Source organism: Pipistrellus hanaki (assembly GCF_964339955.1).
Source record: "Pipistrellus hanaki genome assembly, chromosome: 5".
Lineage (NCBI taxonomy): Eukaryota > Metazoa > Chordata > Mammalia > Chiroptera > Vespertilionidae > Pipistrellus > Pipistrellus hanaki.
The window spans coordinates 26,641,896-26,656,070 of record NC_140507.1 but is presented as its reverse complement, the minus strand read 5'-3'; the positions used below and the strand labels follow the sequence as shown (position 1 = coordinate 26,656,070).

The window sequence follows — 14,175 nt, the reverse complement described above, 5'->3', positions numbered from 1 at the left end:
CTTGATACTGTAGGATTCACAGTTTGTCTGGTTTGTGTTGACAACTATCGTACTACCGTACCGTAATCAGGTAATAAATTTCCTTTATTTTCATTTAACAATAAATGTGTACCATATTCTTCTTCATGTAAAAATAAGACATCCCCTGAAAATAAGACCTAGCACATCTTTGGGAGCAAAAATTAATATAAGACACTGTCTTATTTTCGGGGAAACAGGATATATATATATGTTTTTTAAAAAATATATTTTATTGATTTTGTACAGAGAGGACGGGAGAGAGATAGAGAGTTAGAAACATCGATGAGAGAGAGTCATCGATCAGCTGCCTCTTGCACACCCCCTACTGGGGATATGCCCGCAACCAAGGTACATGCCCTTGACCGGAATCGAACCTGGGTCCCCTCAGTCCCCAAGCCGACGCTCTATCCATTGAGCCAAACCGGTTTCGGCGGGTATATGTATATATTATCAGCCACAGGGAGTGTGTGGCGCCGGCAGTCGGTCGGGCCTCCGCCTTGTCTGCGGAGAGCATGGGACTGGTTCCAGGGCAGGACTGGGACCTGAACCGGGGCCTCTGCCCGAAGCACCAAGACTCTGAAGTGGCTCTGCTGGCCGGTGTGCTGGGCGGCAGCTGTCAGGGCCACCACATCCACCCCGCGGAGGAGCGCGCAGAAGAGCTGCAGGATGAGATTGTGGACGCGGTGAGACTGCAGTTACAGAGTGCTGGCAGCACAAGTCCATGGCTGAGGCCCTGCCAGGGAAGAAGCAGGGCGCAGTGACTGGTCACCCAGCTGCTGGGTCTGGTGAGGAGTCCACGTGAGACTGGGGAGCAGCGGTTGCTGGGACTGGTGCATGGCGCAGAGGAGCGGGTCCCCAGAGCATCCTGACGCAGCGAGTGCCCTGGGCTGAGGCTTTGCAGAAGCCGGACACCATCCGCACCAGCCTGTGCACATGCTCACCCATATGGATGACCTCCAGCCGAGTCAGAAGGAGCAGGAGATTTTTGAGAGGACTGAGGAAGCAGAGGGCATTTTGGATCCCCAGGAGGCGAAAAAGTTAAACCTAAATGAGACGTGTGCTCGGAGCACACTTCTGACCCAACTCTGGGCAACGCAGCTCTCGGCTCCCCCTCAGGCACAGAGGATGTGCGCATCCACAAGAGGGCTGTCACCCCTTCCTGCAATGGTCAGATGATGGAAGGACTCTGACCTTCAACGCCAAGAAGTTCGAGGCCTTTTCAGATGGCCCAGAGCACTTTGACCACTGGCCCCATGCCCAGGCTGCCACCTCCTTCCAGTCTGGGCTGCATACTGGATGGTAAATGTGCAGAACAGTGTGCCTACAAGGTGGGCGTGGCCTTAGGCCAGCTGCCCCGTAAGGGTTCTGGCAGTGACTCTCCTCTGGGCCACAAGGCCTACGCCTGGGTCTTCCCCGCTACGACCAAGAGCTCTGCTTCTCACACGACGGGCAGCACAAGCCCCTGGGGCTGCTGCGCGGCCCCGCACAGCCGGGCGTGCTGCTGGACCTGCAGGCCCAGGAGCTGCTGTTCTACGATCCGGCCTCGGGCACGGTGCTCCACACCCACCACGTGTCCTTCCCTGGGCCTCTCTTCCCAGTCTTTGCTGTGGCCGACCAGACCATTTCCATTGTCCACTGACCTTTGGCACTGGGGAGGCTAGATCTGCCTGCCCACCACCCTTTTAGGCCATATATCTACTTAAGGGGAAATATTTTCCTAGCACACAGGGACAACCAGCGAGGGACTTAGAACTCCTGCCAGCTGCTCCTGGTCAGAGGACTCTGGCCTGGGGGGCTGTGTCCTCACCCAGGTTCTACCTTGCCACTTGGAAGACCGAGAAAATCCTATCTCCAGGTAACCTGACTGCAACACAGCCATCAGCAGCTCTGCCTTAGACCTGGCGGCTGACCCCCAGCCTGTGCACACTGCGGTAAACGGGATTAATATCCCCCCAGCTGCAGCTGATGAGTGCCCCACCTGATGGCCCCTTCTGACATAATGGGGAGATCTGGGGTGAGAACCTTGCCAGAAAGAGCTGAGGGGGTAAGAGAGCCAGCCTTAGAGAACATGTATATTATTAAAGGGGTTAAAAAATGGAAATATATATATTATCTATGTTAATATGTAATTATTAGTTATTTTTAAATGAATGGATAAATGTTTTTAAATTTTCTTAGTTTTAATTCCAAATATGGTAAATATTTTTAAGGTAAACTTTTATTGATTTTAGAGAAAGAGAGGAAGGGAGAGGGAGAGAGAAACTCCGATTGGCTGCCTCCCACACACTCCCTACTGGGGATTGAACTTGCAACTTGGGCATGTGCCCAGACCGGGAATCAAACCAGTGACCTCTTGGTGCATGGAACGTTGATCAACCAACTGAGCCACACTGGCCAGGCCAAATATGGTAAATCTTTTATTTTTAAAAAAAATGTATTTTATTGATTTTTACAGAGAGGAAGGGAGAGGGATAGAGAGCCAAAAACATTGATGAGAGAGAAACATCAATTAGTTGCCTCCTGCACACCTCCTACTGGGGAAGTGCCCACAACCAAGGTACATGCCCCTGACCCTTCAGTCCGCAGGCCAATGCTCTATCCATCGAGCCAAACCAGTTAGGGCCAAATATGGTAAATCTTGATGGATATGCTAGGTGTACTGGTCAATAATGCGGATTTTTTTCAATGGATGGTAGAGTTACACATATGTTGATATATATGCTATTTGATATGTATGCTATTTTGTTGTATTGACAAGCTTCAAAACTTCATATGTAAATTTTCTGAAGGTGTTAACATAGATATTTTTACGCTTAAAGATGTCGAATTTTGTGCCAAAAAAAGAGCATTTGTGGGAACTTTTAATTCATTACTTTATTTTGAAGAAAAGTGCTGCTGAAAGTTATTGTATATACTTTGGGAAGCTTATGGTGAACATGCTCCATCTCATGATACTTGTGAACGCTGGTTTAAAAGCTTTAAAAGTAATGATTTCGAGGTGAAAGACAAAGAATGTCCAGATCAATTTGAACCACACTTTGATCGCAAAATGACCAGAATGTTCTAGAAGACACGGCAAAGTAATTTTGCTTCATGATAACGCACCATCACACACTTCAAAACCAGTTAAAGACCCGTTAAAAGATCTTGCCTGGGAAGTATTAACCCACCCGCCGTATTCACCAGACCTCACTCCTTCAGATGACCACTTGTTCCGATGGATGGCACACACACTTTCTGAGCAGCACTTCCGAACGTACGAGGAAGTGGAAAATTGGGTCTCTGGATGGTTTGCCTCAAAACGGGAAAAGTTCTATTGGCACGGTATCCACAGATTACCTGAAGGACGGGGGAAATGTGTAGCTAGCGATGGACATTACTTTGAAGAAAGCATTTTTGATGTTTCTCTTGGGGTTATTGTGTTTTCTTTGATTACAAAATCCACATCATTAACTGGTACACCCAGTAACTTTCTGCAAGTTGTTTTTGAGTTTGACATGCATCTTCATCCAATAATGCTTGTAATTGTTGGTCTTCAAACTTTTGGATGTTCTTTGTCTTTCACCTCGAAATCATCGCTTTTAAAGCATTTAAACCAGCATTCACAAGTATCTTGAGATGGAGCATGTTCACCATAAGCTTCTCGAAGTATATGATAATTTTCAACAGCACTTTTCTTCAAAGTAATGAATGAAAACTTCCAGCAAATGCTCTTTTTTTTGGCATGAAATTAAGCGTAAAAATATTTATAATTTAACACCTTCAGCAAATTTGACATATGAAGTTTTTAAGCTTGTTGTCAATACAAAAAATAACATACATATCAAAAGGCATATATTATCAACATATGTGCAATTCCATCTATCGAAAAAAATCTGCATTATTAACCGGTACACCTAATAATCATACCTATTACTATCACCACTACACCAATTTCATCAGAAATATACCAGGAAGCTGTCAAGATTATGGTGACTGATACAAATGTTCCAAATTGGAATTTTTACTTAAAAATGGAATTTTATATCCAGATGGTGTGGCTTAGTGGTTGAGTGTCGACCCATGAACCAAGAGGTCATCAGGTAATTCTTGACCAGGGCACATGCTCTGTTTTCAGACTCGATCCCCAGTAGGAAACCTGCAGGAGGCAGCCGATCAATGTTTCTCTCTCACTGATGTTTCCTCTCTAAAATCAATAAAAACAAGAAAAAATTTAGAATTTTATCATTGCTAATAAAGGCGATTTGTTTTCCTTGAAGTGACAGGCTCACTTGATTTTTTTTTTTTTTTTTTTTTTTTTTTTTTTTTTTTTTTTACTTGATTCTTTTTGAAAGCGTCTCTGCCAAGTAGTCAGGTCTAAAGTTTGTCTGTCAGCCCTGGCTGGGTAACTCAGTTGTTCAGAGTGTCGTCCCAATACACCAATGTCGGGGCACAAATAAGAATTAACCAATGAATGCATAAATAAATGGAAAAACACATCGCTATTTCCCCCTCTCCTTCTCTCTTTAAAATCAATAATAAAAAAAAAATTTTTTAAAGTTTGTCTGTAGGGCTTTCTGGTCAAGTAAAAATGGTGTTGCATTAAAAAAAAAAAGGGGGGGGGGCTACTTTAGCCCTTACCTCAAATAACTGCACAAGTGCTTTTCCTTGTGGCAGCAATCAGACTCAGTACTTTACAGAAGTACCTTATGCGAATATCCTATATTATTACACACGTATTCAATTGGTGAGTACACAGGGTTAAGATTTAATAAAATTACTAGTTTTACTGCTTCACTTCAAGAGGACATCCTTAAGTGAAACTATTTTTTTTTAAAAAAAGGAAGCTCTTGAAAGTGGTGAATGCAGTGACTCCTGGTACAGCGTGCCTTGATTTGTGTTATGATACCAACAATTTTACCCACTGTTGCTTTTGCACCATCAATACAAATTTCGATACAGTTAAAAATGTCAATGTCTTGGTATTAGCAATAAAACAATTTGACCTCCCCTCCCCCTGAGGAGGACTGGGGGACTCCCAGGAGTTGTGTGGACCCAGTTTAGGAACCCATCAGCCAGATGATTCTGCCCCACCCTGTTCTCAGTGTTGACGGTCTGTGTCTCACGTATTTCGCTGATGAGGACGCCGAGGCCCAGCAGAGCCCCACATGGGTCCTCATCCCTCATTCCGGCGCTGAAGTGGGAATTTTTTTCCTGGCAGGGATTGGGGAGGCTTCTCAGGGGAGGTGGCATTGGTTAGGTGGGCGGGCAGAATGCCAAAAGGTGGGGGTGAGCCTGGGAATGCATTCTTGGCGGAGGGAAGAGCACTGGGAAAGGCCGAGGAAAAAGAACATTGGATGAGGCCAGGTAAGGAAGGGCCTTCAATGCCAGCCCATCGCAGTGGACACCACCGAGTGGTGCTGAGAAGAACATTAATGGATGAGCTGTGCCCAGAGGCAGAGGGGGCCAGAGAAGAGGGCACTGGTCCTTCACCACGAGGCCTCCTCTGTCTTGCTGGCCTCAGGGCTATATCCTTAGAGCCGTATGGACGTGACCATGACATGATCTCCCTCGTGACCATGGCTGGCAGAGCGTGGTCTGCTGTCCAGAACCCCCTACTAACGAGTGTCTCCACAGGTTTCTACACTATCAGCTTCTCTTCTCCTTTGTTTTGGCTTTGTGGTGACAGGGACTAAGTGACTAGCCTCCCCCAGTTTCTCGTGCCATGCATGAATATGAGGGTGACCTGGGCAGAGATGAGAGCGGAGGTGAGACGGGGGTGATGGTGGCATGTCAGTGTGTGATGAGGGCCTGGCCTGAGGCCTGTGGAAGTGGGGGCTACAGAGCTGCCGCTGAGCAGGGATTGCCTCTGACGCCCACTGCAGGCCGGCCCCGCCCTTCTCTCCCTGCAGTGGCTCTGGGTCCCTGCCCCGGCTTGTCCTCTCCGAGCTGCTGGGGCTCAGCCTCTGGCCAGGAATGGTACGGGAAGACAGGCCTCTTTGTCCTGCCGTGCACGTCTGCTCCCGGGCCAGGTGCCGGGCCCGTGTGGGTATGCCACACGTGTGTTCATGGCTGCGCTGTGCGACTGTGGGTTCTGTGCGACTGTGGGTTCTGTGTGACTATGTACGTTCTGGGCCCTGCATGTTTATGACCGTGGCACATGGTGCGGTCTGCAATGCAGACGTCCGTGAGCTTGCATACCCTGCTGTTCACTGTGAGTTGTGCGTGTTTTCATATTTGTGCCCTGAGTTGGGTGTTTACTTGGTGTACATACTTTTATATGCCTGTGAGAGGTGTGCGTGTCACTGTGGTGGGTATGTGTTTCTGTATAATGGTTGTCAGTGTATGTCTTGGCCCAGCCCCAGGAGAAGGCTCCCTGAGGTGCTGGGGGTGGGGCCGGAGCGGACAGAAGGCACACAGCGAGGAGGTCTGACCGGGAACAGACATGTCCTCACCTGCCCAGGGAGCTGTACAAGCCCTCAGAGAGCCCCTGTCTAGCGTCACCACCCCTGGCCAGTCAGGGTGGGTGGCGGGGCAGGGGCACGAGGGAACAAAAACAACCTCTGCCCGCCCCCCCACCCCTTTTCCTGCAGGCGCTTGAGCCGAGAGCGGTGGCCCAGCGCCCTGGACCTGTCCGCCCAGGGCTCCCAGCACGTTGTGTGTGGGAGCTGGACAGGGGCCAGAGACATGGCTCCGTTGGGCTCTTGTGGCTAACGTCAGCTCCTCGTGGGCCACAGGGGCAGAGTGAGCCCCAGGCTGTGTTGGGTTTGGGGCTGTTGGCAGGACTAGCCCCCCACTGAACCCGATGTTACGTGTATTACGTGTGTCATTCATCCCACCAATGTTTATTGAGCACGTGCTCTGTTTCAGGCCCGGCTGTAGAAGCTGGGGTGTAGCAGTCACCTCACTGAATTAGGGGGGAGCAGAGAGGGCACTGCTGCTGTGCATTTCACAGATGAAGGAACAGATCCTGAGAAGTTAAGTGATTTGTTCCAAGTCACAGCCAAGCTGAGATTCAAAACCAGGCCTGTCTCGTGCCAGAGCCTCCTCTCCCTGCCCTTGATGCTCACAATTACAGCCTCCAGGCTCCCTGAGCCAGGACCGACAGGGCGAGGGGATGGACAGACAGTACTTGGCTAGTGTGGTGCCCGGGGCTGTTGGCTGACGCCAGGGAGTGGGCACAGCCACCGACAGCGAATTCCTAGTCGCTCCTCCGCAGGGGAGGCGGTTTCCGGGGGTGATCTCCACAGGATGTGCTGGGGATGGAGATCCAGGCGTGAGGAGGAAGTAGAGAGCGCACCTTGTTTCTCCAGGGTCCTCAGGACCTAAGGGAATGCCTCCTTTCCGGCTGTGGGGCCCGGGATGGGCCCCCGCTTTATTCTGAGCCTCAGCTTCCTCATCTGTAAAGTGGGCGCAAACATTGGCCCTTCCCCGTGGTACAGTGCTCATGGCGCGGTGCCGGGCACACAAAAGGGCAGCTGGGGGGGCTGGGGCGGAGCTGGAAGCCGGCCGGGCCTCCCCAGAGCGCTCTGTTCGTCCTCAGGAAGTGGGTGGGGGCAGGGAGGAGGAGGAGGAGCAGATGTGCCCGCGTCTCACAAGAGCAGCCGCATTTAGCCACGGAGTCAGGATTGAAATATTCCTGAGGGAGAAGAACCCTGAGGCTTCGGGGCGGCAACGGCTCCGTCGTCAGTGGGGAGCGGGGAAGGGATGTTGTCACCATCTGCCTCGTGTCTGTCTGCGACTAAAATAATACCGGGGTGAGACTCGCCGCAGGCATGGGCCCAGCCGCAAGGTTCCCCAGGAGAAGGGGGGCGGAGGGTGCCGGGAGGCTTGTGGGGGCTCAGCCTCCTGCGTGTGGGGCCAGGGGACGCCCTCCCCACCCCAGACCGGGCTGGGTCTGCTCCGGAGGGGAGACCCCGCAGGTGCTGAGATCCCAGGGAAGCAGGGGCAGCGAGAGAAGCGAGAGGGACAAATCGCCTGATTCAGCTTCTACGCGCTGATACCGAATATAGGCGCCAGGAAACGTAACAAGAAGCTATTTTCGTTTCAGCCGATGTATACGTTTTGGGTCCGTGGTTTACTGTGGCTTTTATTTTGAATCGAATATGGAGGAGGCTCCATCCTCTCCTCAGAGACCAGGGCTGTGGGGATGGGACGTCTGCCTTCCCCGCGGGGCGCAGGAGTCACGAGCGGCCCGCCTCCGCGTGCTGGCACCCGGAGCCTGGGCAGGTGCCCTTCCGGACCGGGCCCTGGCGGGGAGCCTGTCGCTTGGCCTCCGGGAGGTGAAGCAGTCACGTCTGGGCTTTTGCTGTGGGTTTCACCAGGCACGAGCTGTTGGGTATTTTTATTTTTGCAGAGAGAACAGACCCATGACCTCAGCAGTTTAACTGCAGAAGCAACCGTAACTGCTGGTTGCTGTGTGCTGACACGTACAGGGCTGTCGGTTCAGCAGGCAGCCGTTGAACACCTACTGTGCGCAGGCCCCCGCGCTGGGGCAGGCTGGGCCGCCCTCAGCATACGTGGCCAGACACCTGGCTACGAGGGAGGGCCGACGGGGAGGTGGGTGAGGAGAGTGGGATAGAGCAGGAGACCAGGGCTGCTGTCCTGGAAGAGAGGGATGCTCAGTCTTGGAGGGGGGACAGCAAAGGAAAGTGGGAGGAAGCTCAAGGCAGAGGGAACCACAGGCACACAGCCACCACTCTGTGACTGTCTGTGGCCGGGTATCTGCACTGCAAACGTAGCTGCAATGCAGAGTCCTTCCTGTAGGCCAGACCCCATGCTAACTGCTTTATTTGTGCTTTTCCCGTCAATCCTTACTAACATTCCATGTGATCAGGACACAGTGCCCATCTACCCATCTGACAGGGGAGAAAACTGAGGCAGAGAGCTGCCTAGTAACTTGTGTAAGTGGTAGAGGCATTGAGTGACTGTGCCATCCCTGAGCAGTGCCCTCCTTCAGCAGGCAGCAGACCCTGAGGTGTCCTCAGAGGGCTGGGGTCTCTCCATCCGGGCACAGGGACCAAAGGAACCTCTCCCCACAGCCCGTGAGAGTGTGTAGATGGGGGAGAAGGATGCAGTCGGAGACTCCTGCTCTACAACCTTGAGCAAATCTCTCCTCCTCCGAGCCTCAGTTTTCTCATCTATAAATGGGGCTATAGTACCTGCTGCGCAGGCTTCTGATGAGAATTCAAAATGAAAATCTGTGAGAAGTCCCCAATCTGGGCTGTTTCTCCTCAAAACATAGTGAGTGATCTTCCCAGAACAATTCAGCCACCAACCTTTCCCTGCAGCCGAGAGGCCCCCGCCACCACGGCAGCCATCATCCTGAATTATTCAGGACCCTCCAGGCCTCCGTGGCCGCCCTCCCTCCCCTGTGCGCCAGCCTGTCAATACCACCTCTGCTGGCTCTGCTGACCTCGGGCCCCGTTCCGCCTGTATAGGTGGGGCTGTGAGTGTGATAAGGGGAGAGTGTGTGAGAGTGGCACTGAGTGTGAGAGAGCACGAGTGTGAGTGTGCATGGCCACGTATAAGCAGGTGAATGTGCAAATGTAACTAACTGAGTGTGTGACGTGTGGCTATGTGAGTGTGGAAGTGTTAATATGACTGAGAGTGACTGCGTGTGAGGGTATGAGTTTGCGTGTGAATGTGTGAGTATGAGAGTGTGTATGAATGTGTGTGAGGAGGTGTGTGTGAGCAGGAGCATACGTGTGAGTGATACACTGTGTGTGAGTGAGGATGGGAGTGTATCTAGAGCCGAGGCCCTCCTTTGGGATGGGGAAGCCAGGCTCAGAGAGGGATCCCTCTGGCTCAGGAGTACACAGTGATCCGGGGGTCAGACTCCAGAGGGAGGGGGTCAGCTCACCTCGGGGGTGGGTGCAGGGGAGAGAGGCAGATGTTGGGATGAAGGGCATATAGTGATTGGCTCATGGGAAGGCCCCGGAGTCCACCACCTGTGTGGGCTCAGACACCACCAGGCTCTTCCTGGTGTGTCTCATTTCACTGTGCATCGAGACCCTCAGAGGAGCGGCAATGTCCTCCCACTGGCCCCTTTGCTCCCCCGAGGCTGGGAGAGCGGAGAGCCCTGTGGGTGAGAAGTAGGAACGTTCTCTTGGCTTTGTGGCCAGGTGGCAGCCCCCCAGGGTCTTGGGGAGGGGTGAGAGTCCATGATTGCACTCTTGTTGGAGGGCCTCACCCACAGGCGGGAGGGGCAGAGCAGACCTCTGCTTGGCCCTCGAGGCCCTTGTGGCAACCTCTTCCCATGTTGCTAACCAGGACCCCCTGCCTCCTACCCACACACTGGCTCTGCTCGAGGGTCCCTGTCTGGTGTGTGGGAAGGTGGACGAGCTCGGGGTGGTGTCAGGTTTATAATCGGGAGCCTGCTCTGTGTGGAGGGTGGGGTGACTGTGGGTGATCTTTGGTGTGAGAGGTGAGATCTGTGTGCTAGTGTGAGGATGTGAGTGGCTGTCTGAATTTACATGTGTGTGAGTTTGTATGTGCACCAGCAATGCATGTGATTGTGCTATTTTTAGACTCTCAGAAGAGAGGCAATGCCCTCCCACTGGTCCCTTTGTGTTTATCTGCAAGGATGTGTGGGAGGTGAGACAGGGTGACAGGCCTGATTGTTGGGTGAGGGACAGGAAGAACTGGGTGCAGAGAGAGGGTGAACTGGGCGATTCACTTCCCTCTCTGAGCTTCCGTTTCCCCATCAGATCAAGGTTATGACACCTGGGGTGCAGGGCTTGCCCACTGAGCATGACCCACCAAACATCCCACGAGCCTGCTTTCTTTTCCTGGTTCTGGGGACCTGGCCACCAGCCTGCCAGAGACAGGGAGATGGCTCCTCCCCCAGAGGCCTGACCTGTCCCCACGGCAGCCCTGCCATCAGAGGGACATGTGTGAGTGTGTGGAGGGGAGCACCAGTCAGCAGGCCGTTCTGCCCAGCCTCCTTTATTCTGGAGGATCACCCCCCAGCCCCAGGGGGTGTTTCCACTTCTCTCATTCTCCCGTGGTCAGAAAGGAATGGAGCAAGTCCTTCCTGCCCCAGCTCTGGCCTCGCTTTTCCCCTCTGCAGAGACAGGCAGGCGGGGTGTAATGGGGTGGGAGCCCTGCCGCCAGGTCCTCAGAGCTGGCCAGCTCGCCGAGCACCCTGCACCCGCTTCCCTGCAGAGCCGTGGCCCAGGCATCTGTCCGGCTGAGCGGGTTAGCAACACAAGACAGATGGCGAGGGATTATCTCAGCTTCTCAGAGTGCAATGGCCACAGTGGTCAGGGGTGGGGGTGGGGAGGCTCTCACACCCTCCCTGTGTGTGTGTACATACACACATACGAATGCATGCACACGCCACTCCCCACTCCTGCCCCACCGCCCCCTCGGCCTCCTGCTATTTATGAGGTGGGCAGGGAGGCAGATGAGATTCTGAGAACTGGTAAGAACCGTGGGATTTGGCGATGACGTCCCTGTCCACCTGGACTCTTGGACAGAGGCTGCACCAGCTGGGCCTCTGAGGAGGCCCTCCCTGGCCCCTCTCGGACTCTGCCCCTGCTTCTAGGGTTTCTCTGCAGCTGCCTCCTCTGGAGCAAGGGCTCAGAGGGAAGCCTGCAGCTCAGAGATGTGTGAGCTGCACTCAGAGGCACACAGCAAGGTTGGCACATCAGCTGGCTAAATTCTGGGTCTTGGCAGGTGGCAGAGTCTCTTCGATGTCTGGGCACTGTTTATGGGGCCCCCGAGTCTTCTTCAAACAAGGTATATTCGTCCCAGCACTTGATGCTGTGCCCCAGGTCCCACAGGCCTGTGTGCCTAACCTGTCACAGGAGCAGCTGTATGTGCATAGGGACTCAGGCACAGCCTGTCCACAGACTAGTATATTTCAGATTCGGGAAGAAGGCTATTTGGAGTTGAGCAACAGAGCTGGGTCTCCAGGCCGTTTCACTGGGGGGAAATTGGGGTGATATTAGAGCCCCAATAGAGTGAATTCTCCCAGCTGCCCCCAATTCGTCACATGCAGGTGATTAGAGGTGCTTTCTCTTTAGCATTAGCCACAGACTCAGGACCCACCCCATCCTCTCTGAGATGCCCGCTCCTTCAGCCAGGCCTGAGTCATCTGTAGGCTGGGAAGCAGGGCTGGGTTTGCAAATGGCAACCCCGGGGGACCCTTTCCCAACATGGGCTGGCCCAGGACAGAAACTGGCTTCTCTACTCCTAACTGCCAATGTCCAGACCGCTCCTCCCCACTCAAGAGTGACGCAGACCTGCTGGACCGCGAGTGGGGACAGGGGCAGTGCAAGGCTGCTAGGGCGGCCTGACCTCACTCTGCACAGGGCAAACGCACTCCTCCGGGCCCCGGAGGCATCAACCTGTCGCTGGACTCCCCTGTGTTCTTGTGTGCCCGTCTAGGACTCAAGGTCACGCGGGCCTAGTGGCCAGCTGGGGAACCAATCGGGCCTACCTTCGAGGCTGTGCTATCTGCAGGCTTGCAGAAACTGGTGCACCACCCACGCTTCTCCTGTCACAGACAAGACTTTGCTCCACAGACTCCCCGTCCCCAAGCCAGGCTAGCTCCTCACTCCTGGCCTTCAGTCCCAAATGACCACTAACCACACATTGGGGTATCTGGAAGAGGGCACAGGGAAGCGTGCTGGCAGAACCAACCAAGCAGCTGGTCCAGGCCAAGCTCCACCTCTCTGACCCTCTGGCTTTCAGTTAGTCACCTGTATTGGAGGGCAGAAGGAGGCCATGTCTAAGCTCCCCATCTCACTCACAGCTTGGCCTTGCAGGAAACTGAGGCATCTGATCTGGGTTCTCCCCCTCATCGGTGGGACTTCTTAAGGTTTTAAAGTAACATTCTAAAGAGGCACGGCGAGAGCCAATCAGAGAGCCCATGTAAATGAAGGCTCGCTGATTGGCTGCTTTCTTCACGCCCTTTATGAAACTTCAACTTCATCAACTCAGCAAAGATTTTCCCCTCCAGCCTCCGGCGCCGGCAGGAGGCGGGGCGGGGGTCACTCGGGCCACCCCCCTGCCGCTGGCGGCCTGGCGGGCCTAACAGGGCGACGTCGCTCCTCGGCTGGGCTCCCGGGGGTTTATTCTGGCCTAGAATCCCCGCGGGGGCGGACCGAGGCGTGAGCCCCCATCCTCTCCTTTGTGGGACCGCTGCGGAGCGGGCGGCAGGCCGCGGGTATTGAGCTTGGCTGGGCCGGATCGATATCTGCCTGCTGGACTGGAGCGCAGGGGAGCCGGCTCAGCAGGGCGGGCTCTGCGGCAGAGTGATGGCCCTGCAGCGCCTCCCCCCGCCCCCCCCCCCCTTCCCGGGCCCAGCCCTCCCGGGGAAACCGAGGCGGGAGTGATGTGGGTATGGATGGAGGGCACAGCCTCGGGAGGAGACACCCCGTGGGTCTAGGCCGCGGCATTAGTGGGGGCGCCCTGCTTCCTGACCCCCCTTTGCTCTCCGCCTCCCTGATCCCCCGCAGCTCGAGGCTGTCACCGCCTGCGCCGTGTCCCCTCGTCCTCGCTGCTGCCTTCCTCCCCCTCTTTGTGCGTCTCCGTTCGGGCTCCGCGGCCCCTCCCTCCCTCCTCTCCACGTGGGTGTCTCTGTGCCTATCTCTCCATCTCCGTTTCCATCGCCCTGGCTGTCTCTGTCTCTCGCAGTCTCTGTCTCAGGTCAGGTCTCTCTCGCCTCTTGCTCATGTTTGCTTCCTCTCTCTCTTTGTCTGGCTCTCCTCTCTCTCCTTTCACCCCCCCTCCCCAGCCCTGTTTACGACATCCCCTGGGCAGGCAGGTGGGCGGGGCTGCAGCGGAGAGAGGTGAAGCGGGAGCCGCAGCCCCCCCCTCCCCCCCCCAGCTGTTAACCTTCACGCTTCAGGCCTCCGCGGCTCGCGGAGGAGGGGAAAGCCCAGCTGCCAGCTTGGCGGAGGTGACCCGGCGGGGGCTGCGGGCTGCCCCGCCCTCTGGGCTCCTCTCTGGGGAGATCTGGGGCCGGAAGGGGTGCGCCTGCGGCAGAGAGAGGCCGTGGGAGGGTGCGCGGCCTCCCGGAGGCCCTGGCCGGGCGGGCGGTGCCCGGAGGGGGTGTGAGCGGCGCCGGCGCTGCCCGCGGCCGGCCGGCCGGACGTGGGGGCCGCGTGAGAATCCCGCCCATCTGCGCGCGGCCTCACGCCGTCAGACCCAATTTATCTCGCCGCC

At 54.7% G+C, this 14,175-nt stretch overlaps 1 pseudogene across 1 annotated transcript; it reads left to right on the top strand.

Annotated features, from left to right (window-relative positions):
- Positions 1-533: 533 nt before the first annotated feature.
- LOC311622651 (B box and SPRY domain-containing protein-like) lies at positions 534-1,660 on the top strand (annotated as a pseudogene). The gene has a single exon. The product of its transcript is annotated as a B box and SPRY domain-containing protein-like (transcript).
- The last annotated feature ends 12,515 nt before the right edge of the window (positions 1,661-14,175 follow it).